Source organism: Protopterus annectens, chromosome 16.part0, assembly GCF_019279795.1.
Source record: "Protopterus annectens isolate FY-2018-M chromosome 16.part0, PAN1.0, whole genome shotgun sequence".
NCBI classification, from domain to species: Eukaryota; Metazoa; Chordata; order Ceratodontiformes; family Protopteridae; genus Protopterus; species Protopterus annectens.
This window is the reverse complement of record NC_056750.1, coordinates 211,432,416-211,458,978: the sequence shown is the minus strand read 5'-3', so window position 1 is coordinate 211,458,978 and position 26,563 is coordinate 211,432,416.

Here is a 26,563-nt window from a genome sequence, read left to right as displayed (position 1 = left end):
TTAATCTAGGATGTACAACAGTAGAGAAATTAATCACTATTTGCCACTGATTATTTATATTATCATATTCATGTTCATATGCTCATATCTGAGAGACCTGCATGCTGTTAAGGGGTAAAGTAAGAAATACCAAAATACCGCAGTAGGAGACAGGGAAATTAGTTGTCAATGTCCATTTATATCACACTATACAGCAGATATTGCTAGTCGTTTGCTAATTATTACAAAAGAATAAACAATATTTATGTATGTACTTAATATTTCATAAAACAAGTGACTTAATTACTATTACATGGCATCATGTGAAACCTTAGACGTTGTTGAAGAAAATTGTCTCTGATATTTGCACTGTAAACTGCACAACTTGAAAGACAGTCAGTTTTACTTGTATTGCTAATTACACAATTAAACGTATGTTTACATATTTCTATAAATTTCTGAATAAATATGCAATCATAGGAGAATTTCTTGCTGTCACGTGAGAGCTTATGGCTGGTTAAGAAAAATGCCCTAACACCTAACAGTATATGTCTAGGTTGTGAAGTTTCCAAGACATGACAGTTTGTTTTTGAAAATTTAGCAAAAGATATAATTCTGGGTTTGTGTGAATGGTGGCGGTGCTGCGGTAGCGTTGTCACCTCACAGTTAGACGTTGCCTGTTCTATTCTCAGTTAGAGCGTCTTCTGTGTAGTGACATGCATGAATGGGCGTTCCTTCGTTGAAGGTTGTGCGTTAGGCCCGGCAAGCCAGTACGTACAAATCTACTGCCAATCATTAGCGGACCGGAGTTCCGCTGTGGCGACCCCTAACCGGGAAAAGCCGAAAGACACAAATTATTATATTTTGGACAGACTATGAATACACTGACTAGTATTACTGTAAGGAATACTTTTTACTGATAACACTGCTGTTTGAGCCATTTTAATAGATTTTATTATTCATAAATTTACATTTGTTTATGCTATGCTTTTTAAGTGATTTTTCAGAAAATGCTTTGAAATACAAAGATGTATATGGGCTACTAGTGGTGTGACATTCTATACCACATATGTGTTAATAAGTTAATTTTGTTCTTCTTGCCAAGGATGGCTTCAGATGCAAGCAAAGTCTCTCAAACTCTCTGGCATCGTCACCAAACGATGAGCAGCTCTGGATAACTAAGCCAAGACTTGTGCAAACGCGAGGCTTATATACAGTCAGGAAAAAGCAAGTTTTAAAACAAGCCAATGAGGTACGCATCAGTAATAAAGGGAATAATGGAGCTCTTTCAGAAACTTTAGCTTAATGTGTTAGTAGGGGATGGGGCATACACAGAATGCAACTTTAAGCAGGTAAAATATATGCAGAATATAAAACCACAGAAGCACAAACTGAAGCTGAAACAATCCTCTCACTATTGGCCTTCTACTACAGTTTAAGGCACTAGACTATGCAGACATTTAACATTAACACTGTTTATGGAAAAAATGCAATAATAAATGACAGTCGTTCAAAATCTCGCAGGAGTACACAGTTGTGCCACAACTGTGAATTAAACTACAAGGTTATGGGTCAGCAGGATGTAAAATAAATGGATAGCTTTTACAAGTAATTCTAGTTTTGAAAATGTAAGTGCAGAATAACAGAAACACAATCTTCCCACAACTGCTAATAAAAATACAAGACTAAGATCCCAGAACAAACTTAAAAGTGAAAACAGATAGAACAGAACAGAAAAGTACAAAGTACTACTACCACACAGGTTACTAAGTGCAACTCAAATATTTAAGCAGAATTGAAATAATTAAAATAATTTACTCCTCTTTCCTTTTTTTCTGAAAAGCTAGTTACTCACAGCTCCACACCTCTCCAAATTTTGGATAAAAGATTAATAGGGAATGGCTGGCAATCCAACAGCTGGTTCATTTTTACTAGGCATCACATCCAAAGAGGACACACTCATGAGTGCAGCACCCCCCCCCAAAAAAGGTGCACCACAAAATCAATAATCCATCTACGTGGTGTGGAGTACAACCCACAGCCTTCTGCACCAAAGATAAGTATGTTATCTGTTGTGCTACTAACACTGTTTTCAAAGATTAAATATAAGTGATTTCAAGACATGGCTTGGGAGTTCTGAAATTTGCCTTGTGGAAGTTATTGCCAGTAGAAAAAGTGTCTTATAGGATAAAGATCTGAGTTCTGCTGAATGGGTTGGTTCAAAAACTGTCTTGAGTCCACTTTACTCTGGCAAAGCTGAGGTCCAAAGGTGATGTGAGGTTTTTAATGTAGGAGAGAAAATTAAGAAAGTGTCTTTTGTGAAGGCTGTGCATATTTTTGGGGATGAAAAGGACTGAAAATTAACTCTTTTGTGGACATTACACAGACTGTTGCAAAACGGCCTTTGAAAGGAGCCAGAAGTTGGAAATCCAGAAACAATGAAGCAGCAAAATAAATAAATAAAAGGGCAAATTCCAAAGCCCCCAGAACTGGATGGATAGCTACAGGTTTAGGTGTATCCATATTCAAATGCTCTTATCTTCTCTGAGAGTCAAAACATTTTCACCCCCACTGAAAGGCGTTTTTCATTTTAGCAATCGTCTCCACAAAGGAAATTTCCTCATTAGGAGAATCAAAGGATAAAATGTGATCTGCCTTAGATTCAAATCCAGTGGGGGAAGGAATGTGAGAAGCAAATCCTAGCCTTTCATGTTCAAAATCCAACAATTCTGTTTCAGAAGAAGAAAAAGTGGGAACTGTTTTCCATTTTAGAACTGGAAGTGGAATAAACTACATTATACAGAAAATATGGGAACACATAAATTGCTTTAAAAATATCTTGAGCAAACCTAAACCAGTTCTCACTAGTGGCTTTCTGACTGGAAGAGGTAGAAGGTGAAGAAATGTAATTAGTTTTCTGAGAATGACTACTAGGAGTGTCCAGGCATGCAAACTTTAGAGTGGAAATCATACGCCTCACCACAAAAAACGAGCCATGGATACCTTCCCTGAATGATAGCTGGTGAATACCTTCCTAACCCTCAGATAAAAATTGGTCTAGGTTCTTCCTTCTCGGTAGTCTCAGTGAAATGCTTGGTCTTTTTGAAAGTGAAAGTAAACTGAGCCATAACAGCCTCCAAATTTGGGGGGGGGGGGGCAATAGAGGGCCTAGGTAAAACAGATGGTCTGGGAATTGAGAAGGTTTCTCAGAGCAGTCATCAGTCTCTGATTGAAACAGAGAGAGAAATACATCCAGTTACTGTCTATCACCTCTCTAAAAGTTTTCCTTTTTTATTTGGGTGGAGGTAGAGGAAGGGGAGGCGAACAGGTTCCCTATTGGATGAACGAATGTTTAAAATGTCGAGTATGACATGCTTGACAGCTTTTAATCGAACATTCATCTAAGCGAAACCTAAGAATATTAAAACAAAGACTTTTGAAAAGTTATAGTTGGCCAGCCGTCAGGAAGCCAATGGCTGACATCAGAATGTTCACCTTGTCTAGCCGTTCTTACAGTCCTCCAATGTGGTGCGGTCTCGTCGTTCACCCTGTGTAATGTTATGACAGTCCTCTACTGTAGTGTGATCTCGGAGTTGGTATATTTACGTAGGGGGATGGGGGGGGGGGCAAATCCACCCACTTTATTTTGTTTGTTGATTTGTTTTTGTTTTTTTTTTTTTGTTTGTGTTTTTTGGGGAGAGGTTTTAATGGTTACAGTACATTTTAGCCATCAGCTGTTGGCTTCCTGATGGCTGACCGACTATAAGTTTTCAAAACTCTTTGTTTTGACTTTATGAGGTTTCACTTAGAAGAACTTACATTTAAAAGCTGTCAAGCATGTACTCGACATTTTAAGCATTCGTTCATCTAATATAGACCCAGAGAACATGGCTGCATGCACCAAGTCCTGAAGACATTTGTTTTCCAAATAAGTCCAAAAAGAATTAAGCTTACTTCTGACAGTCATAGGGATGAATGAGTAATAGCTATCACAAGCTTTGTCATGTTCAGTTAGTATGCTAAAAAAAACCTGAGTGGGAGTCTTTGTCTGGTATCTGAAATCCACAATCACCCTACATTTTTCTCCTGACAGACATAAGTAATGTTTCTCAGAAAAAGTTAAACAAAATGAGGAAAGGTCTCCAACAGGGTTATGTATATGCCTGAAAGCCTTTCTCTGACCTGACCCATACTAATAATTAAATGTGACACTAACAGACATTTGCATACACACACTAGATGAAAGAAAAGTTCTGAGTTCAGGCATAATTTTGCATCCCTCTTATACTGGTACAACTGCTCGTGCCAAAGGCAGATGTACGGAAGCTTCCTGAATTTTGCAGACTAACCAGATGTACAAGTATCCCGGTGGGCAAGTCTCCAATCTGTAATGAATACTGCAACAGTGATCTTGTAAAGAACATCTTTACTGAGCTCAAAAAAATGAAAGCATATCTTTAAACAATGAACAATGAAATGAGAGGATTAAAAAAGTATGGAAGGACGCATATTATACAACCTTTAAGGATAAGGTCTGAAACATTCTACCTTGCTGTGTTCTGCACTGTGACCAAATACATTGAAAGGAAAAACAAACAAACAAAAAAGTTTACCATCGACCAGTACATAACATTACAGCAATAATAATAAAAAATAGAAAGCGCACTGAACTAGACTTTTTTTAGTGCTTTTGAAGGAAAAACAGGAAGATTATAAGCTTCATATTATGCTTTCTAACTCTCTTAACTCATTTTACAATGTCTCCAATGCATCTGAATAGTTTATAACACTAAATAAAAACCGGAAGACTGATTTAACTCAGCATTTTCTATTTTTATATTTTAAGGAAAGTTAATTATTTAGATATAATATATGCATAGCTAGATATCTTAAAACAGATATTTCCTTACCAGGCTGGTGCAAAACATATGAAAATACAAAGCTAGGTTTAAAAATTTACCATCATTTTTAAACTTACATTCTCATCCAAAGCCCAGTACTTGCACGGCTGTTCACAAATGCTGCACTTTTCTGCAAAGACAGTTGTCAACAGTCTGATTACAAAAAAAAGGCATGCATCTTAAGTTAATAGTAATATCATCACACAAATTGATGAATGACTTAACTCTTTTTATAAGCACTGCAATGAAACTTCTTAGTTCAATATGTACTCGTCAAGTAACCCTTCTTAATATTCATGAAGTGTCACTATATTCAACAGAAATGAAAGTCATGTACTTACTATAATGTGGGATCCTTTTCATCCTTGTCTGTCATATACAACTGATGGGACTGCAGCAGCTTTTGGGATCCAGTCCGGCCATTTGCTACTGCTCTCTACCTCAAACTAATAACTTCTCCCCTCCCATAATGCTCTGCATGCTACCTTGATTTTAGATCGAGTTTGCCTATTCAGAACTTTTGAAATCTATCTGACAGTAGAAATTTTATGGACAATGGGGAGAGGGATGTTGTATCACATGGACAAGGATGAAAAAGATTCCTCGTTGCATTCTATTTCATCCGTCCATCTGATCAGAATAATAGGACAGAATCCTAAGCTACCTTTTTTCTTGGGTGGCATCATGACAGGATACCCTCCAAGACAGAAGCCCCAAAGGAACCTGTAGACCTACAAATTATATCCATCTTGTAAAGTCCGTGAAAGTACACAAGGTAGACCACATATCCACTACACAAATCTTTTCTACTGTAGAATACTTGGAAAATGCTGCAGACATTGTAGCTATTAATCTGGTACAGTGAGGCTTTGATCCAGTTGGAAGTACTTGCTTCTTAGTTACATAAAAATTATATACAGTCTGACATCCATCTGAACAAGGTTTGTTTAGAAACTTTTTAACCCAGTTTACTGGGAGCAAAGAAAATGACCAGTTGTGAGCTTTTTCTGATGGCTTCAGTTCTGAGCAAGTAGAATCTAAGTTGATGGTGGGCGTCCAAGATGCGAAGCAAATATTCTCCCTGGCTGGTGTGGTTTGAACAGAATAGTGGTAGATAAATGGTTTGATTGATTTTAGTCTTTGTGACCACTTTATAAATAAAATATAAGGTATAAAGGAAGGACTAGAGCTCAAAGATATCTTAACACTATGAAATATCAACCATGACAACCATAAGGGTAGAGCATGTAACTCTGAAGTTCTCCTGGGAACTGTAATAGCCACCAAGAAAAGAGTTTTCCAAGACTAAACACTAAAACTTGAAATCAGTGGAAGCGGTCAACTGGAAGGGAGGTTTTGTTAAGGCCTCTAAAGATAGGTCCAGATCCCAGGGAGGGATAGGATCCTTTATGGGAGGCAGTGATATAAAAAGTCCTTTTGGAAAGCTTTACAACGTTAATGAGAGGCCAGGGAATGATTCTGAAAATGAAGAAAATTAGATATGGTTGCTAGCTGGACTTCGATAGTGGAGAAGCTAGACCCCTGTTCATATAGGGTAACTAGAAAGTGAAAAACTGTGACACTTCAGTAGAAAAGCTGTCTAGATTATGTGAGCAGGCACAAATGGCTTGCTTTTATATACTTTCAGAGTAGAGTGCATCTGGGAGGCTGAAAAAAATGGAGACACCAAGCAATAAGTCTGAGATTGAGGAGATCTAGATGAGGCTGGCTGGATGGGTGCAAAAGCAAGTCTAGTTTTGGATCCAGAAGCCAGGGAGGCTGCATTAGAAGAGGTTTCAGAAAGGGAAACTATACTTGCTTGGGCAACAGGGGAGCAATGAACATCATGGCAGATCTGAACTGTGCTAATTTCTGAAAGAAGTTGGGAATGAGGAGGATCAGTGAGAAGGCATACAGTAAGCCGGAGACCTGTTGACAAACTAGACCTTCTGGTGGAGTGCACCCCTTTGGGGATAATAAGGTGCATAAGTTCTTGAATTTTGTGTTGGCTGGAGCAGCAAAGAGATCACAGCACAGTATGCCCCAGCATCTGAAAATTTGTTGAGCCAATGTTGGACAGACCACTAATGAAGCAGCAAAATAGATCTGCTGAGCCTGTATGCTAAACAGCAGGCTCTTCCTTGAATGTGGATTGCTACAAGAAAGCAATGAGAATCCAAAGCCCACTGCCAAACCCTCAATGCCTCCCTGCAATGTCTATAAAACTTGATTCCTCCCTGCCTGTTAATATACCACACTACTGACATTAATGTCTGTTTGTACCAATATCACCCCCTGGGGAAGGAAATTCTGACATCTCTGCAACAACAGGACCACTCTTATCTCAAGAACACTGATGTGAAGACTGGTCTCTGTTTGAGCCCATATGCCTTGAGCCATCCTCCCCTCCCCAGCGAGGAGGTATCTGTGGTGACTAGCACTGCTGGAGGAGGCAAAAGAAAGGGGCAACTCAGAAGAAGATTTTGGGAGATCGGCCACCAGGATAGATGTGATTCTCATGTTGAAGTCCCACCTACTGTGAAGGACATGGGGTCTGACAGCAGTAACAACTGCACAGAAAGCAATAACTGACAGATTCTCATATGTAGGCAGGTATGAAAAAACTGTGAGGAATGCTGCCATGAGTCCCACCACTTTTAGGATTAGTGCACCTGGAAGGGATTTTTGTTGTAAGACATTAAGGGTTGTACTCTCTCTATATGAAAACTGAAGACACAAGCTTTTATATTTAAGCAGTAACTGATAAAAGGTCTGTGTAGAGCGGAGACATGACTTTTTGAAAATTATAAATATACCTAAAGATAGGCAGAGTTGTAAAAAGTAATATAGAAAAGACTCCAAGATTATTGCAATGAGGTGCCAAATGCCCAGATATGGAGTCAAGTGTATCCCTTTGAGCTGCATATAGGTTGCTACTACTATCATGCACATGGGCTGTGGTAAGACTGAAGGGCAGGGCTCAAAACTGATACTGAATGGCTCCCAGACATAAGCAAAAATACTTTCTGTAGTGCATGTAGTGGATCACACACAGCAGCCCTCCCTTGAACAATGCAGCATTGTTTGCACCAAGATCATCCCGAATGTAATCTTTTTGATGAACTGATTTAGGCTGTGAGGTCCAGAATTGGCTTGAAGTCCTTGCTCTTTTCAGGAACAAAAAAGAATTTGGAATAGATTCCTGACCCTCTCTGGTTTGGTGGGACCTCATGGAATACTCTTTTTTGAAGCAGAAAAGAAATTTCTCTCTGTCACTTCATACTGACATGGTGGAACAGCTGGGAGCAATGTTTTTTGAGGGGGACATGGAAGTGAAAATTAATGAATTAGCCTCTGGATATTGCATCCCTTAACCATTTGTCTCGTGTGATGGCCATCCAAGCAGCTGAGTGGAAAGACAGACTTCCCCTTACTGATAGCAGAGATGGACAGTCAGGCAAGCCTTCAGGGCCACTGATTCTGTCTTCCCAAGAAGGGATAATGTAAGCCCTGATTATGTGGACCTCCTTCACCTGTAGGTCTGTGTCCATTGGAGGAGCCCTCTCTGCCAAGATCATTCCTGTTCAAAACAGAATCAAGGTCTGACAGGGTTTTCTGAACTACAAGAACTGAGAGCCTTGCTGATTCCTATTAAGGAGTTACTGGGGGTTCTTAAATCTAACTCCTATAGTAGAAAAGTTCTTACCTTCTTCTTCTTCTTCCCACTTTGACAATCTTTCTTTCAGCAAAGGACCAAATAAGGAGGTGACATTATTGGTGAAGACCACTTTAAAATTATCCAAGCAATCACATAAGTGGAAGTAGCATGATGAAGCATAGTAAGACCGATGATAACCTCTCTTACTGCTCCATCAGCTGGATTATGAAGCAGTCACATGGAGAGGTTTATGATATTCAACATCATTCCAAGGGTAGCTTGCAATTATTTCTGGGAATCTTGTTGAGGAAGCTTTTTCAAAGTATCTATAGTCTGGTTTGCCAAGTCCCTCAGAGAGTGATTCATGTGTGTTAAGTAATTCAATTCCTCAAAGCAAAGCAAACTTGCATAGGTCTGCTTCCCCATTCTCTCTCTCTCTCTCTCTCTCTCTCTCTCTCTACATTCCCAGACTGTCTACTAGGACATATGTATCACCGAGGACTCTTCAGAGAGTTTCTTTTTGGTGACTGTTGCAGTGATCAAGGAGTCCACAAGAGAACCTTTTGACCAAAACTGACTACATTCAGGAGGTCATAGGTTCATAGGAGTTTACTAGGCTAATGACCACAAGGGCCTTTTTAAGCCTAGCCATGTATCCCAAACCTCTGACAAGTTCTGATACCCTTGATAAGTGCAAGCAGGGGTTTAGGAGGTGAACCATTTACAGGTTACCTGTGTCCATTAGAAACATAGGTGCCAATCCAGGGATGAATTTCCGGTTTCCCATCCAATTGTCCAAGTTGCACTTGAATTGAGTTAAGGTGCATATCTATCTCTCCAGCAGGACCTATTTATATCACAAGAAAGGTTTAAGTCTTTAGAATGGATAATTCTGGTGCTGTTTGTTTTGTGGATATGCAGGAGGTCCATCAGAGTGGAGTCTGACAATGCCCTGTATGCCAGGCACAGATCTCCCCTCAAAAGCGTGTAGGAAACAGAATACAGAGATTGGGCCTTGAGGCCATCTGCATAGGACATTTTACTTAGACCCTGTATTCTTTAAGTGAGGAACCTCTGTTAACATTCCAGTTGTTGGATATGCTTGGTTACGTACATACCAAAGGGGGCATTGTACTCAATGATAGGTCTGATGAATGCTAAATACAGTGAAAGAATGACTTCCTTGGACTTTGATGCCACACCTTTGTTTATAAGTTGTGCAATATACAATGATTTCCTCACCACAGCAGACACATGATGGCCAAAGGCTAGATTACTATCTATGTGTGTCCCTAAGTTCCTGACTACTGGGTCAACTGTAATGGGTGTGTTGTCAATATGATAGTTACCAGGGAAAGATGACTTCCAAAAGGATACTATTATGTATTTCTTGGCATTTAGTTTTAGTCCATGGCTCTGACACCAGTTGCTTGCCTGTGTCAGCCCCTCCTGGAGAACATTTGTGTCAGTGTGAGATTCAATGACTGCTCCTAATTTGCAATCATCTGCAAATTTAGTCAGCCAGAGACCACCGACACTGGCCTTGACTTCTAAGAAGTAAATGCCAAAAAGGAGAGTGCATGGACTGATCCCTGAGAGACTCCACTTGAGACTGGCCTCTTTGTAGAGGTAGACTCCCCATTTCTAACTTCCTGGGTCCTGTCTGTCAGCCAGCTGGTTATTCACCAGATGACATACGGGTTTGTACCTAACCTCTTGAGTTTGGCAACAATGCTTGAGTCGGGTGTGAAGGCTACCACGCCAGCTAGCTGGAATTTTGTAAATAACTCTATGTCATTTGTGAATAGTAATACAATTTGTATGCTTGTCCTACAAATGTAAGAAAAATAGAAGTTATGTCCTTACCATAACGTTCCATGTGGAGTGTTCATCTTCCTGGCGGCTCCGTGCCAAGCTCTGCATCGAGAAGAAGCTCGAGATCACCTAATACCCACAATCCCCCTCTGCCTTTACCTCAGATCTAGTTTGCAAGCAAACCAGCCATAGAGAGCACACACACATACCAAATATTTACCTAATGATAGGATCATCTATATACATATATTCTTGAATTCGAACTCCTCAGGGGAGGAGAGCTAACTTCCCTTAACGATTCTCTGGACATTATTAATTTAACAGACAACATCTTCACTGAACGTGAATTAAAACTTTTACGTTTAGGTTTAAATTTCATTCCATCTAAGAGAGCGGACTTATGTAGAACAATAGTGGACATTAAAAAGTTCACTAGAAAGATGAATCTAAACTATATTTTAAATGATGTTCCACATGTTTCAAAGAGGTTAAAAATTCCGTCAAGTTATACTCCCATCCTAAATAATACTATTAAAGTTTTTGAGGAAGCTTGTATTAGGGACGTAGAGATGATTTTCTCAAATAAAAATAAAATTAAAACAGAATATAATTTGAGCTATAATGATAGGAAAGCCTTTCACGAATTATGTCAGAAAAATGGGGACGTTAGATTTATGAAAAGTGATAACAATATTGTTATAATGAAACAGGATGCTTATTGTTTGAGAATGTCTCAACTGTTACAGAACAAAGATGAATATGAACCAATTGCTCTTTATGACATCAAAAAGAAACAGCGTTTAGTGCATTCTTTTCTTTATGAAGCTTTAATGACCAATGAGATAGACCTAGATGTTTATGAGTTTTGTGTAATAAATAATCCTAGGATTGGTATCCTGTTTGGGATTCCAAAAACTCATAAGAATGCCATCAAGCCTCCTTTTAGGCCAATAGTATCAGCACCCAAATCGGTCACTGAGGGAATTTCCTTGGTCATTGACGCCACCCTTAATCCTATTGTCATTAAACAAGACAGTTTTTTACAAGATTCCTGGCATTTTTTGACACAATTGAATTTGTTTGCCATTTTTGATCCTAACAAACATGTGCTTTTACTTTAGATGTGATTTCTTTATTTACTTGTATCCCCATGATGAAGGGATAGAAGCAGTCGCGTGTGCTAACTAACAATGGACAACATTCAACTGGTCAAATTGGCACTATTTGTAGGTTCATTGAGATAATTTTACAAAACAATTTTTTTATTTTTAAAGACAGGTTCTATCGTCAAGTAAGAGGGGTAGCTATGGGGTCTCCTGCTGCACCCTCTTATGCCAACATCATTATGATTTGGTGGGAATTTGTTTTTCTTAAATCTTTAACTACCAAATTTAATATTTTATTTTATCACAGATTTGTAGATGATTTAGTTTTTATCATGGAGGGGGATAGAGCAACTGTAGAACAATTTCTTTTTGAAGTTAATATGTTTGATTGTTTTTTGAAATTTACTTTAGGAGACGTAGGTTACACAATAAATTTTTTGGATGTCTGTGTTACATGGGATTTTACAGCAATGAAATTTAAAAGTAAGATACATCGGAAGAGTACCTTTACGAATAGTTATGTTCATTATTCTAGTGCACATCCCAAACATATGATTTGTAATATCCCTAAGGGGCAAGTCATTAGGGCTTGTCGGATGACCACAGATGAGTCCGATCTTCGTTTGGAGGTCGAGTTTATAAAAAACCTATTTCTTCAGCTTGAATTATTGAATAAAATTATAGCTGAAGTGTTAGGTAAACGTGAAAATTATTATCCAGCTTTGTTGAATACCTTGAGCCATGGTTCCTCAAATATTTTAAATAACAAAAATATGAATTTTGAAAAATTCGATAATGTAGTTTGCTCTTTAGAAATGAGCACTGATGGAGATTAAAAGAATTCTTATGAACAATTGGAGAATTATTGAGGGCAATTCGGATGTTTTTCGGATCTTGGGCAACAAACCAAATTTTGTTTATAGAAATTTATTTAACATCAAGAAAGCATTGGAATTTAGCCATGATACATTGAACAAGTTGAATAAACATGTTAAGGGTATGTTTATATGTAATAACTGTAACATGTGTAGGTTTGTTGCCACTGGTCCTAACGTAGTTATAGATTCTTATCCGCGGACTATTATGGTGCCAGAATATGTTAACTGTCGGGGTTGTGTACATTGCTATGTGTTGTTCTTGTTCTGGGTTTTATGTCGGTATGACCACCGTTGTTTGAATGTGAGCACATTTACAATATTAAAAGCAAAGATGTCAACAGTGTTTTATTTAGACATTCTGTTACTTGTAATAATTTTAAAAAATTTGTTTTTTCAGTAGTGGAAGTTATTAAAACTGACCTAAGGGGTGGTGATTATAAAAATTATGTAGAGCAGAGAGAAACACTGTGGCAAGTGAAGTTAAAGGCTGATAAACCACCCGGTTTAAATGAAGCCATTAACATTAAATGTTTTTTAAAAGGGGCTCCTTTAAGCATTGACAAAAAAGCACTTGGTTCACTTTCTTTATTTAACTGATGTTAACTTATTACATAACATCAATTTTATTGTAATTTTATCCATGTCTTTTTTATAAAAAAATCTTTTGTATATGCTGATTGATTAATTGGTTAATGAGATACTTGATAGAGAGTATATATATATCTGATGTGCTTTAGTTTGGTGTTATTCTGATGAAGTCTGTTGACGAAAGCGGAAATAAAGGATTTTTTTACGCTATTTCCATTTCTATTTCAAGTGTTCTTTCCTCCTTTCAGACTGCTTTTTGAATACAACTAATGCAACTGCAGAAGGAGAATACTCCAGACCAGGCACCAAATCGAACGTTCTTCCTAAGGGTGGGAAGGGTGGGAGTGTAATAACAAAGGCGAGATGAACACTCTACATGGAACGTTATGGTAAGGACATAACTTCTATATGTGAGAGTGTTCAATCTCCTAGCACCATGATCCTGAGGAACTCACAGGAGAACGTTCTTGAGCACAGTGGAACCAAAGGTTGCCCTATCCCTAGAAACCCTGTCCACTTTGTAATGAGAGATAAATGTATGTGGTTTAGCCCAAGTAGCAGCCGCACAAATCGTGTCTAATGGTAAGTGAGCTGCGTGAGCTAAGGATGTAGACACTGATCTCGTAGAATGTCCTTTAGGTTTGACCGATAATGTCTGATTAGAAGCCTCATAAACGTATGTGATACAATCAGTTAGCCATTTGGAAAGAGTTCGTTTCGTAACTGCTACACCCTTTCTGCTGTCAGCAAAGGCTACAAACAGTTGATCAGATTTTCTGTGATCTTTTGTTCTATCCAAATAAAATCTGAGTTGTCTATGGACATCCAATTTGTGCAACATATACTCTAATTTATTAGAATGATTTTCCACGATAAAAATTTCAATGGGCAAATTGAGGCTGGTTCAAAGGTGGGCAACATCAATTTAGAAAGTAAGAGGTTCAAATTCCACGGTGATGTAGGAACTCTAACTGGTGGTCTGATATGAAAAGATCCTTTTAAAAAAGCTTTACAAAGCCTTTGAGCCATAATAGGCGCACCACATTCTTCCACATGATAGTTAGATATGGCAGCCAACTGCACTCTTAAAGTAGCAGGAGAAGCTCCTTCATGAAACAATTCTGTCAAAAACTCCAAGATCTTGTTCAACGGAGCTATAACAGGGTCCAAATGATGTGAATTAGCCCAGAAGACGAAACGTTTCCATTTACTGGTGTAGGTCTTTGTAGTGGAAGCTTTATGAGAAGCCACTAAAATATTCTGAACCGCCAGTGTAAGGGAATCAGACCTGGCTAGAAACAAGCTGCTAGATGGAGTGATTCGAGATGGGTGAGGAACTCCTGACAGTGAGTCAGTAGATCTGGCTCTGGGTCCAGCATCCAAGGTCCCCAAATGCGGTGATGCAATAGAAAGGGGAACCAAATCTGACGAGGCCAGAATGGGGCAATGAGGATTATCGTCCTCTGAAGGTTGTTGGCTTTCTGCAGAAACTTTGCAATCAGGGGAAAAGGAGGAAAAGCATACAGGAGACCCGGGGGCCAATCGTGCACCAGCGCGTCCCTGGGACTTCCCCTGGGGGGTAATAGAGACAAAGTAGCTCCTGCATTTGGCGTTCATTGGAGATGCAAACAGATCGCAGGAAGGCTGGCCCCACTTGTGAAATATCATGTTCGCAACTGACTGTTTGAGGGACCACTCGTGAGGCAACAGAATTGCTCTGCTCAGCCTGTCGGCTATGACGTTGGATGACCCCGGGATGTATCAAGCGACCGCCATTGCCAAATTCTCATGGCCTCTCTGCATAGTTGATAAGACCTGGTTCCCCTTGCTTGTTTATGTACCAGACTACGGACATGTTGTCTGTCTGAACTGCAATAGTCCCTAGAGGAAGAAGGGGAGCAAAGTGTTGCAACGCTAAAAACACTGCCCTCAACTCCAGAACATTGATGTGCAGATTGTACTCCAGATTGGTCCATTCGCCTTGGACTGTCTGTCCCTGAAATATGCCCCCCCACCCTATCAGGAAGTGTCCGTGGTTATGTGTGGGTAGCACAAATGGTCTTCCGCTGGAAAGGTTGCAAGTCTGAAGCCACCAAGTTAGGTGTGATTTGCATGTGTTCGTTATCAGAATTTCGTGTCAGAGGTAGCTGTTGGAATGACCATTGTGCAAACAGCAGCCATTGTAGAACTCTCATGTGCAGTCTTCCCAATGGTATCGCAATGAGAGAAGCTGCCATGAGACCCAAGACCTTCAGAACCAGCTTTGCCGGGATTTTGGACGACAGAAGGAGAGAAATGTTGTTTTGAAGTGACTATCCTTTCTGTAGGAAGCCTTAGAACCAAATGATATCTAATTCCGCTCCTATGAATAAGATATGCTGTGATGGCTGTAGTAAAGATTTTTAATTCGAGGTGAATACAAAGTTGTAGGGTGTAATCTCTGGCCTGTATCAGTTGGCCTGGTGGTGGCAGACAGGAGCCAGTCGTCCAGATACGGAAACACCTGGAATCAGATGAGACGCTACCACTGCCATGCATTTGGTGAAAACCCTGGGGCTGAGGTCAGACCAAAGGGCAGGGCTCGAAACTGGTAGTGACTGGCTCCCAGCCGAAGTGCAAATGATCCCTGGGCGCCCTGGCCATTTTGATGTGGTAGTATCGTCCTTCAGATCTATTGAGCACATCCAGTCGTCCTTCTGTAGGAATGGAAGGATCGATTGAAGCGTGACCATTCGAACTTTTCCTTCTTGACAAAGGTGTTGAGGTTGCTTAGGTCCAGAATCGGCCTCCAGTCCCCTGTCTTCTTTGGAACTAAAAGAACCTTGAGTAAGTCCGAAACCTATTTGGTCGGCTGGGACTGGTTGTATGACTCTGTTCTAGGAGCTTTGAAATTTCTATAGCTGCTGGGTCTAGATGGGCTGGTACATCTGGGAGTTTTTTCTTTGGAATGGGGGTGGATAGGAATGGTATTTTGTAACCTCTGGTAACAACGCTTTTTACCCAGTTGTCTGTAGTAATGTTTTGCCAGGCCTGAGGGTATAAAGCTAAGCGACCCCTGACTGCCTCCAGAGCAGGACAGTCGGGCCTCCTCTCAGGAGTGCTGGAAAGGTTTACCAGGGGGGGTATCCCTGTCACCTTGGTTTTGCGGACCCCCTCTGCCGCCCGGGCGTCTTCCACCTCTGCCCCTCCTCTGCCTCTAGAGGGGCATCACCCTGTGTGCCTGGGAAAGATCCTTGGGGTTTTGAAACCACATTTTCCCACCACGTTGCCCTTTGTGGTACGGTCTGGAAGGGGTGGAAAAATGGACTCCGACAGCAGACAGAGTCTTTCCCTCCTGTTCACACCGGGTCAGGGTCTCCTTTACTTTAGGGCCAAAAGTGTGGCACCATCAAATGGGGCTTAGTAAAGGAAGAATTGAAGGCTTAATGAACATAAGCGCATCCAGGATTGCCTACGAAGAGCAATCGCTGAAGCCGCTGCTACGATCCTTATGATATCAGCCTCATGGATGAGTTAATAATGGATGTAAGGGTATTTAGATGTGCGAAACTTTCTCTGAGACCGCAGCATCTGTAGCACCCTGGAGGGTATCTCCCAACTCTTTGACTAGATCCCTCTGTAAGCGTGTAAAATGTGTCAAATAGTTCAGGGACCGCATAGAAAAAGCCGCTGAACTAAAAATGATCTGTCCATAGTCCTAGAATCTCTGTTAGGCGGATGGACAGATGAGGAAACATCTCCTTTTTTCGTGGCGCTGCCACCACCATGGCATCTACTGGAACTCCTTTAGTGAGGTAAGCCTTGTCTTGGGGTGCAGTGATGTACTTATTAGGCTTCCTAGGGACCGGTTCCACCGTGTCAGGTGTCTCCACGCCCTTGAGCAATCAACTCCATTAACTCATCGAGTGACCCAGGAGGAGGAAGGGCGAGCACCAAATGCCTTCAGCAAGACTGACTCATCCTCAGAAGGGGGGGACTGCCAATCACCTCTCTGCTTCAGGATCTCCAAGATGACAGAAAAGAGACATCTTCCGAAGGTGACTTTGGGGACCCTTCTGACTCATCCAAGTCAGTATCGGATGTTAAAGATTCTTGTGGAGAATCTAAGTGTCTCCTCTTACACAATCTTTTCCTAGGGACCTCTTGAGCATCCAAGAAGCCTCCGAGGAAGAGGGCACCCTCCAGGGGTGGCTGAGACACCGTGTCGGCGCTTGGATGTGGCCGTTGTTGCAGAGGAAGATAACGGTCCTTTATGGGAGGAGAGGTTGCTTCTACTGATGTGGTTGTCTGGGTAGACAACACCTTCCTCATGAGATCGAAGGCCCCCGGGTCCCGAGTCGAAGAATCTCCCGGTTCCGAAGAAATGGGAAGAATCCCGAAACAGGCACGAAGGCATCGACCCGAGGATCGATCCGCCAAGGCCCAGAGGGAAGAGTCAGAACCGAACGCCGGTTCGACTCTCGCCCGGAACCAAGGACAGATCGGGATCTGGAGTCGAGGTGAAAGAGCAGACCGAGAAAAGGACGGTTCTGGCCCCGGGCTCCACAATCAGTAGATCAACCTCTTCTGGCTCCAAAGACTGGACAGGTCTCGGAGGAGGAATGGATGGAGATAATGGGAGGCCTTCAAGTTTCGACACCAACTGGGTGGAAACCGAAATAAGCTTGGATAGGGAATGTTCCAATAACTTCTGCACCACATGGTCCACATCGATATCGGAGAGCTTAGAAGAATGGGTCGAAGGAACCGAAGACGGAGCCAACCTCAATAGTGTCGAGGGAGGGAGCTCCATCACCGGTTCCAAGACTCGAGGCTCGAAACTGACAACAGTTGAACACTAGTCTGTGGAACCGGTGATCTAACTTTAGTGGAAGAGCTCGGAGCCGATGACTTGGGCTCCGACGTCTTCGATTCCTTCGAGGACTTGGATGCCTGGTCAGAAGCATCCAGAGCCTCCTGAAAGGAAGGTTTTAATAAACCCCTGTCCATTCATTTCCTGCGCCTATCTGTCATGACCCTCCCACTGAAAGAATGACAAATAGAGCAGTCTTCTTGCAGATGGAGAGGGCCAAGACAGTAGACACAGGAACTATGGTTGTCAGTTACTGAAATTTTTTGCCCACATTGGCAACGCTTGAACCCTGATTTGGCCTTTTCAGACATGTCAAAGTAAGTAGAAAGATAGTCAAATCCAGAAAAAGTCAAGTCCGTAAAATTGTCAAATCCAGTAGTGAAGTCAATCCGGTTGTCAAATCCAATAAGGTGTAGGCCCGAGAACTCTGACTAAGTTTTATAACTTTAACGGAACCGAGATTCCCTTATACCTTACCACACTCACATAAATTATTATTAAACAACTTCTAATGCTAAAGAACCAGAGAAAAATAAGAATAAAATTCTAAATCTTATCTGAGGTGCTCGAGCTCGACCCAGTGATCTGCAGCGGCAAACTAGATCTGAGGTAAAGGCAGAGGGATTGTGGGTATTAGGTGATCTCGAGCTTCTTCTCGATGCAGAGCTTGCAGACACGGAGCCGAGGATCGGCTCCGAACCCATGTGTAAGAACAAAGGCGAGATTGAACACTCTCACATCTCTATGTTATGTGCTGAGCTTCAAGAATGTAACCACAATGTACCCTACTGGAAAAGAACAGAATTAACTTGCAAAATGCTAACAAAATAAGTTGACAAGTAAAGAGTTTTATGATTGTGTTTACCACAGCTAGAAGACAGAATATCTGCAGCTAGACATTCTTTATATTGTCTGGAAACAGAAGTAATTAAGAAGTTATGCACTCACCATAATGTTCCATCTGAGTAGGTATCTTCATTTGTCTGCAACCTTTGGGATACAGATCCGAGATCGGATCCGAGCTGGCAACTTCTACCACAGCAAAGATCCGAGCTCCTAGCTCGTCCCTTTACCCATAATCCCCTGCCAACCCTGACTGACCTCAGATCAAGTTTGCCCGATACAACCATAGTTACTGTGCACCAGAAGGGGCTTATCTAAGACAGATCCTATAGGTCAGGGGGAAGAAGGGGGGGATGGTTGCAGACAAATGAAGATACCTAATCAGATGGAACGTTATGGTGAGTACATAACTTCTTAATCTGAAGTAGGAACGTCATTTGTCAGCAACCTTTGGGACAGAGTCCCCAGCTACCTGAATCCTGGGTGGCCTTTATGGAAGAATATTCCGGAGCACTGCAGAGCCAAAGGACGCCCTACCTCTGGAGACAACATCCAGTTTGTAATGGCTGATAAAGTTATGAGATGAGGCCCAAGTGGCTGCGGAACAAATATCATCTAATGGAACCCTAGATTTAAAAGCCACCGAAGTAGTGACGGCACTAGTAGAATGAGCTCGGACTCCCTGAGGTGCAGGCCTTCCCGAACTCTGATACGCCAAGAAGATACAACTAGCTATCCACCGTGACAGTGTAACATTAGAGATTGACTTGCCTAAACTTGTTTTGGCAAAGGAGACAAACAACTGGTCAGATTGTCTATGACCAGCAGTTCGATGAATATAAAAGCGTAATTGTCTGTGCACATCCAAGGAATGCAGCTTGTACTCTCCTTTGTTCTGGTAATTGGGAAAGAACACGGGAAGATTAATAGATTGATTAATATTAGCTTCCGAAGATACCTTAGGCAGAAAGGACGGATTGATCCTGAGGTAAACTCTATCCTGATGGAAGGCTAAGTACGGCGGTTTAACACATAGAGCCTGAAGCTCAGAGACTCTTTTAGCTGAAGTAATGGCCACCAAGAAGGCCGTCTTCCAAGAGAGGTATTTGAGATCAACCATAGCCGCTATCTCGAAAGGGAGGCTTGTCAAGGCCTGAAGAACCAAAGACAAATCCCATGGGGGTACTACCTCCCTGACCGGGGGTCTGAGGAGGAAGGTACCCTTGAGGAAAGCTTCACAAAGCTTGGAAGTGATTAGAGGGCCCGATTCATGCCCTACATGATAATGCGAAATTGCTGCTAGTTGTACCTTGACTGTAGAGCAGCTAGCCCCTTGATGAAAAAGGGTAGTTAGAAAATCCAAAACCGACGTAAGAGGCGCCGTGAAAGGATCTAAGTGATGGTGCTCCGCCCAAATGGAGAAACGTTTCCACTTACTTCGATAAACCCTTCTGGTGGAAGGTGTGTGTGCTGCTACTAGGATGGCTTTGACTGGTGAGGAGATTCCGGGAGTCCTTATCAGGAGTGGAACTGGAGCAACCAAGCAGTCAGCTTGAGGTTGACCAGGTTGGGGGTCGGAAGACCCAGAGGGTGAGTAATGAGATCCGGAAGGGGATCCAGAATCCAGGGTGGATGAATCAGATGAGACCACAGGTACAGGAACCACGTTTGACGAGGCCAGAATGGGGCAATGAGGATCATTTTGCTCCCCAGCCAATTGGCTTTCTGTAAGAGTTTTAGCATCATGGGCAATGGAGGGTAAGCGTAAAGGAGACCGGGAGGCCAAGCATGTACTAGAGAGTCTCTCGTTGACTCCCCCTGGCAGGGGATTAGAGCGAAGTAACTGTTGCATTTGGTATTTGATGGAGAGGTAAAAAGATCGCAACAGGGTTGCCCCCATTGGGCAAATACTTGTTTCGCTACTAGAGGATTGCGAGACCATTCGTACGGGGTCAGAATCAAGCGACTGAGCCTGTCTGCTAGGATGTTGGACCGCCCCGGAATGTGCGTTGCAATGAGAAAGCGGTTGGTGGATATCACCCATTCCCACACCCTCATGGCCTCGCGACAAAGAGGATAAGACCTGGTTCCCCCCTGTTTGTTGATGTACCAGACAACTGACATGTTGTCCGTTTGTACTGCAATAGTCCCAATCGGAAGAAGACTGTGAAGTGCCTGCAACGTCAAAAGCACTGCCCTCATCTCTAGGACATTGATATGCAAGGAGGTCTCTGTGTCGTTCCACGTGCCTTGAACCATTCTGCCTGAATAGTGCCCCCCCCCACCCCAGGTGAGAGGCATCCATGGTCACTGTGGCGATGGGGGAAGGCATCGAGAATGGTCGTCCCGTGCGGAGACTCGGGGACTGAAGCCACCACAGGAGCGACCCTCTGCAAGCCCTGCTTAGGGGAATAGGATGGGACAGGGGGTTGCGAGACAGGGACCATTGTACCTGAAGCGTCCACTGCAGGACCCTCATATTTAGACGGGCTAGGGGCAGCAGAGGAATTGCTGCCACCATGGACCCTAGAGCCCTCAGGATCAATTCTGCCGGTGGAGCAGGAAGTCAGAGAATGGCCTGAACATGCAACCTCAGGTTCTGAAGCCGATCGGGAGTCAGGAAGGCAAACATTAGTCTGGAATCCAATCTCGCCCCTATGAAATCTATTACCTGTGTAGGGACCAGAGAGGATTTGGCCATGTTGATAGTCAACCCTAGGTGTGGAGCAAGATTTAGGAAATAATCCCTGCCTGAACAGAGCAGATGCCTTGTTGGGGTGATGAGGAGCCAGTCATCGAGGTATGGAAAGACCTGAATTTCCTCAAGCCTCAGGTGGGCCGCTATAACCGTCAAGACTTTGGTGAACACCCTGGGGGCTGAGGTGAGAACAAAGGGGAGGGCCCTGAACTGAAAGTGACTGGCTCCCAGCCGGAAGCGGAGGAACCTCCTAGAGCGTCTGTCCACCAGAATGTGGTAGTACGCATCCTTGAGGTCTATCGAGCACATTCAGTCATTCTCCCGTAATAAGGGGAGAATAGATTGTAGCGTGACCATTCGGAACTTTTCTTTGGTTACTGCCAGGTTCAGGAGAGAGAGGTCGAGAATGGACCTCAAGTCCTCCATCTTTTTTGGCACCAGAAAGAACCTGGAGTAAAACCCCGATCCAAACTGATCTGGGGGGACGGTTGGATGGCTCTTTTTTGCAAAAGCTGCTGAATTTCTGTAGCAGCCGCCTCCCTCTGATTGGGTGGTACGTCAGGGAGGCTTCTGGTTTTGGGGGTTACAATAAAGGGAATTAGGTAGCCTCTGGATAGGACGCGAAGCACCCAGTGATCTGTTGTTATGGACTCCCACATTGCTAGGTGCTTCGAAAGATGCCCCCCCGACTGCCTCCAGAGTGGAGCAGCCGGGCAACCCCTCAGGGGTTCTGCGTGGGCCTCTCAGAGAAAGTTTCTCTGGATCCAAAATTTCTGGGACCCCCTCTGCCTCTTGGGCGGCATCCTCCCAGTCCTCCTCTGCCACGAGAGGACTGGTTGTCCGGAGCAGACTGGGACTGATGCGATTTACGGAACCACATCTTCTTCTGACCCTTTTGGTTCTTGGAAAAGGACCTCTGGGGAGCAGAGAAGTGGACTCCGACGGCAGACAATGTCTTCCCGTCTTTCTCGCTCTGGACTAAAGTGTCGCGAATGGTTTTGCCAAACAGTGCAGAACCATCAAAGGGGGCATTCGCGAATGACGCCTTAAAGGGTTCCGAGAAGTCACAATGTCGGAGCCAGGCTTGGCACCTCATTACCAGGCCGGCTCCACCAGCTCTAGCGGCTCCTTCAGTGGCATGAGACAAGAGCCACATAGAGGTGTTGGAAACTGAACGTAGAGTAGACATTCGGGAGGAGTACAGCTGCTTGTCCCCTTCCGACATGGACTCTGGGGGGGATGCAGCATATTCTTTTATTAGATCTCGCTGCATCCGGATGACGTGTGCCATATAGTTCAGCGCCCTCAAGGAGAAGGTTGCTGAACTAAAGACCTGCTTCCCAAGGCAGTCCATCGCTCGAGACTCCTTACTCGGTGAGTGGACCGCAGAGCTCTCCTGAGCCAACTCTCTCTTGGTGGCCGCCGCCACCAACATGGCATCCACGGGGGGAGCTCTGCTCCAGGGGGTTCTTTCAGCAGGGGGACTCAGGATTCTATCCGGGCACTTGGGGACTTGCTCTACAGTGTCTGGCTCCTTTCAAGCCCTGGTGGAAATAAGGTCCACCAGGGGGTCGGGGGGAGGGGACACCCAAGAGGTAGATGGCCCTGCTTCGAACGCCTCTAGGAATACGGACTCATCAGAGGAAGCCTTGGGGTCAGACCACCCTCCCCTAATCCTGAGCATTTCCATGATGTCTCCAAAGGAGACATCCTCAGGGGGTGACCTTGGGGAGCCTTCCCCTTCATCTAAGTCCGTATCTTCCGTAAGGGACTCGGGGGAGTCCAAGTGACTCCTCTTACACTTAGCTTTGAGAGGGACCTCCTCGGGGGGGGCTGTCCGAGGAAGACTCACCAGCAATGTCACGTTCCAAAGGAACACCCAGAGATGCTGAAGCAGGCTGCCCCGAATGCCGGGTGATGGGAGCCCAGACCAGCTGAGAGGGAGTGCATGGGGGAGCCGAAGCCAAGACCGGAGGTCCGGATGCACTCAACAGTGCCCTCTCCACCACCGCAAAAGCCGAGGGGGAGCCACTCTCAATAGGATCCGAGAGTCAACTCCCACTCGGATCCGAAGCGGGGACCAGATCCGGGGCCGAGACCCTCGGATCCGAAGGACCCATGTGCTCTGACCGGGATGGAGCCGAAGTCACACACAGCCTCTCATATCCGAAGCTCAACCCACGGCTCCGAGAAGTCAGATCAGACAAGCTCGAGGGACCAGTCGGAGCCGAAGTAACCAGTACTATCGGCTCCGACCCACCCCCGGATCCAACGCGGCTTGGCTCCAAATGCTCCAAACCCAGAAAGTGGGTCGGAGAAGGAGCGATTGGAGCAAAAAATGGGGTCGAGCTACCCCCCGGAGGAGGGGGAGGCAAGAGCACTCCCATCTGCAGCTGGGGATGAACCTCCTCATCATCCGGTCCATGTCTGCATCTGACATACTAAAAGTGGACCTCGACGAGGCCACAGAGGCAGACCTAGAGTGTTGCCTCGATGACCTCGACGGGGACCGGGTCCCCTCCTCCCCGGGTCCCGGTGAGAAACAAGGGGACTGGAGCTGAGGAGGAGGTGATCCAGAAGCTCTGGATGGAGAAGCCCGTTTGGTGGGTGGGGCCAAGGAGTCATTGGCCCGCCGTTTATGGTGCTTCTCCTTCCGTTTGGCTTTCCCAGCCTCCCTCTCCTCCGGAGCTGAAGCGGGAGGTTGAGTCCCGACCGGAGAGAGGGAGACAGGGGTGGCTACCACCGAGAGCTGGGTAGCGGCCACAGAAGTACCGGAGGCCAGAGCCGAATCCGGGGGCAAAAGGCCCGCCAGGATCAGCTTCGACCTCTGGTCCTTAAGTGCCCTGGGGTTGAACGCTGCACAAATCGCACATCCCGAAAGGGAGGGGTTCAACCCCAAGGCACCTAACGCACCGGGTGTGGCCATCCACCAGTGAAAGCTTATGGCCACACTCGGTGCATTTTGAAAAGATGGCTTTAGGGGCCTCCGACATGGTATATAGAAAAACACACTCGCTAGGCCCCTACACACACCACAAACACACACTACAAACCAGCGAGGGCAGGGAGGAAAAATTAAACACAAAAAGATATAATATAAGATACTTGAATATTCGTACACACTCACACAAGAAAAAGGAAGAAAAAAAGCAAAGTTTTTCTCACAAAGTTTACTCAACTATCAGGAGCTCGAAATCCAGCTTGTAGCTTGAAGCACGGCAAACTAGATCTGAGGTCAGTCAGGGTTGGCAGGGGATTATGGGTAAAGGGAGGAGCTAGGAGCTCGGATCTATGCTGTGGTAGAAGTTGCCGGCTCGGATCCGAGATCGGATCCGTATCCCAAAGGTTGCTGACAAATGAAGTTCCTACTTCAGATTACAGGTTTCAAAGGCAAAAGTGTGTAACAGTTTTATGACTACCAGTTTCAGGCCACCTTCTAAGAGATAAGTGCGGTTCTAAGAAATAAGCATTCTTGCCACTGAGGTGCTAACTTTTAGGTTTCTGTTAGCCTTGAAACTAAAGGCTGAGGTGACAAGAATGATGTAACCTGAGATATCCCAGCAGAAATGTTTAATTGTAACTTAAGAACTATCTCAGAAAGAAAGCCAGTGCATTTTGTATTTTGTCTTTGATGATCTGAACACATCAATCTTCAGCACTTCTCATCTGCATTTGTCTTGCTCTGTAAGTAAGACTTAGATCATAGTATCTCTCTTAGAGATAGATAGGAAAATAGTAAAATTAGTCTAGATGTTTTTCTGTATTTATGTGAGACTGTCCTGCAATGTTGTTTTAACCTATTTCCTGTGATTCTGAACTCTGTAGTCACTGTGTTGAGGTATTGAGACTTGTCTTGTCCTTTTAGTATTTATTATTAAATATAGGATTGGTTTGTTTAGAGATATTTAAGCTCTTTGAGTACTTACGAGCATTTGATGACTCTGTACAGACCACTCTTAAATAACCTTAAAAGTTTGGTCACACTTACATTTGGATAATAGTAACATTGCACAGTAGAATTGGTCACCTTTGGTAAGGGCCTTATAGTAGCTGATAAAGAGCTGGTTGGTGGCAGTGATTACTACCTTATGGTCTGGGCAGAAAGGGGTATAGCTAGTGAACCTGTGCCAGCCTTCCCCAGGAGTGTTTGTGTGTTTTTATAGAAATCAAGTCTCAAAGTGTGTGTGTGTCAGCTACTTGGGCAGAGACACGAAGCACTGGTTGGACAGAGATGGTGCTGGAGGAGCTGAGATCTTAACTCTATAGCTATGTCAGTAGGGACACTTACTGGGGATCTGGAAAGAGAGAGAGAGAAACCAGCCCCAGACTGACTGTGATCTCTGTGTGCTCTTAAGGGAAATTGTACTTTACTGTGTGTGTACTTGTCATCCTCCCAATATGCATGTCCTTTACTGGTGTTAGTGGTGAGGATTGAGGCTCCTTGATTACTGAGCCAGTGCAGGGGCCTCACATGGGCTATTGTGTCAAATGCCTTGGCCAGGTCAAGATAGGCAGTATGAACAATTCTGCCCTCATCCATTGCTTTGGTGACCTTCTCAAAGAAGTCCACCAGGTTGAGTAGACATGATCTGCCCTCAATGAAACCAAACTGGGTTGGGTCCAGTGTCTGGAGGTTTGCTATATCTCTGCTGATCATCTCCATGATAATTCTTTTCACGGCTTTACATATAAGGCTAGTGAGACTTATGGGTCTATAGTTTCTAGGGTCTGTAGATGGCCCACTTTTGTGCAGAGGGATGGCTGTTGCCTTTCTTCATTCATGAGGCATGAAACCTGTTTAGAGCTTACAGTTAAGTAGTAATTCCAGATGCCCTGATAGATCATGTTTTATGCTATTTAGAAGGCATCCTGGGATATTGTCTGGGCCTAAGAATGCAGTGTTCTTGGTCTTAGAGAAAGCATTAAGGACCTGTTGCCTAGTGATAGTAGGGGGAGTTATATTTGATGATATTTCCTGAGGAAGGGTTGAGAGGGAGAGGGGGGTAAAGTTGGAGCTGAATTTATCAGCCAGGAGGTTTGCTATGTCTAATGGCTCAGTATAGGTGGCTCCATTTACAATGAGCTCTGCACACAATTGTGTATTGCCTTTGAGGTTGCAGACATGGCTAAAGAATGTTTTGTGGTTGTCCTTGGCCTGGGAGGCCAAACTTACCTCAAATTTGGCTTTGGTAGACTTTATTTGTCCTTTGAGTTGTTTGCTTAGTTTGATGAGAGTGCTTTTATC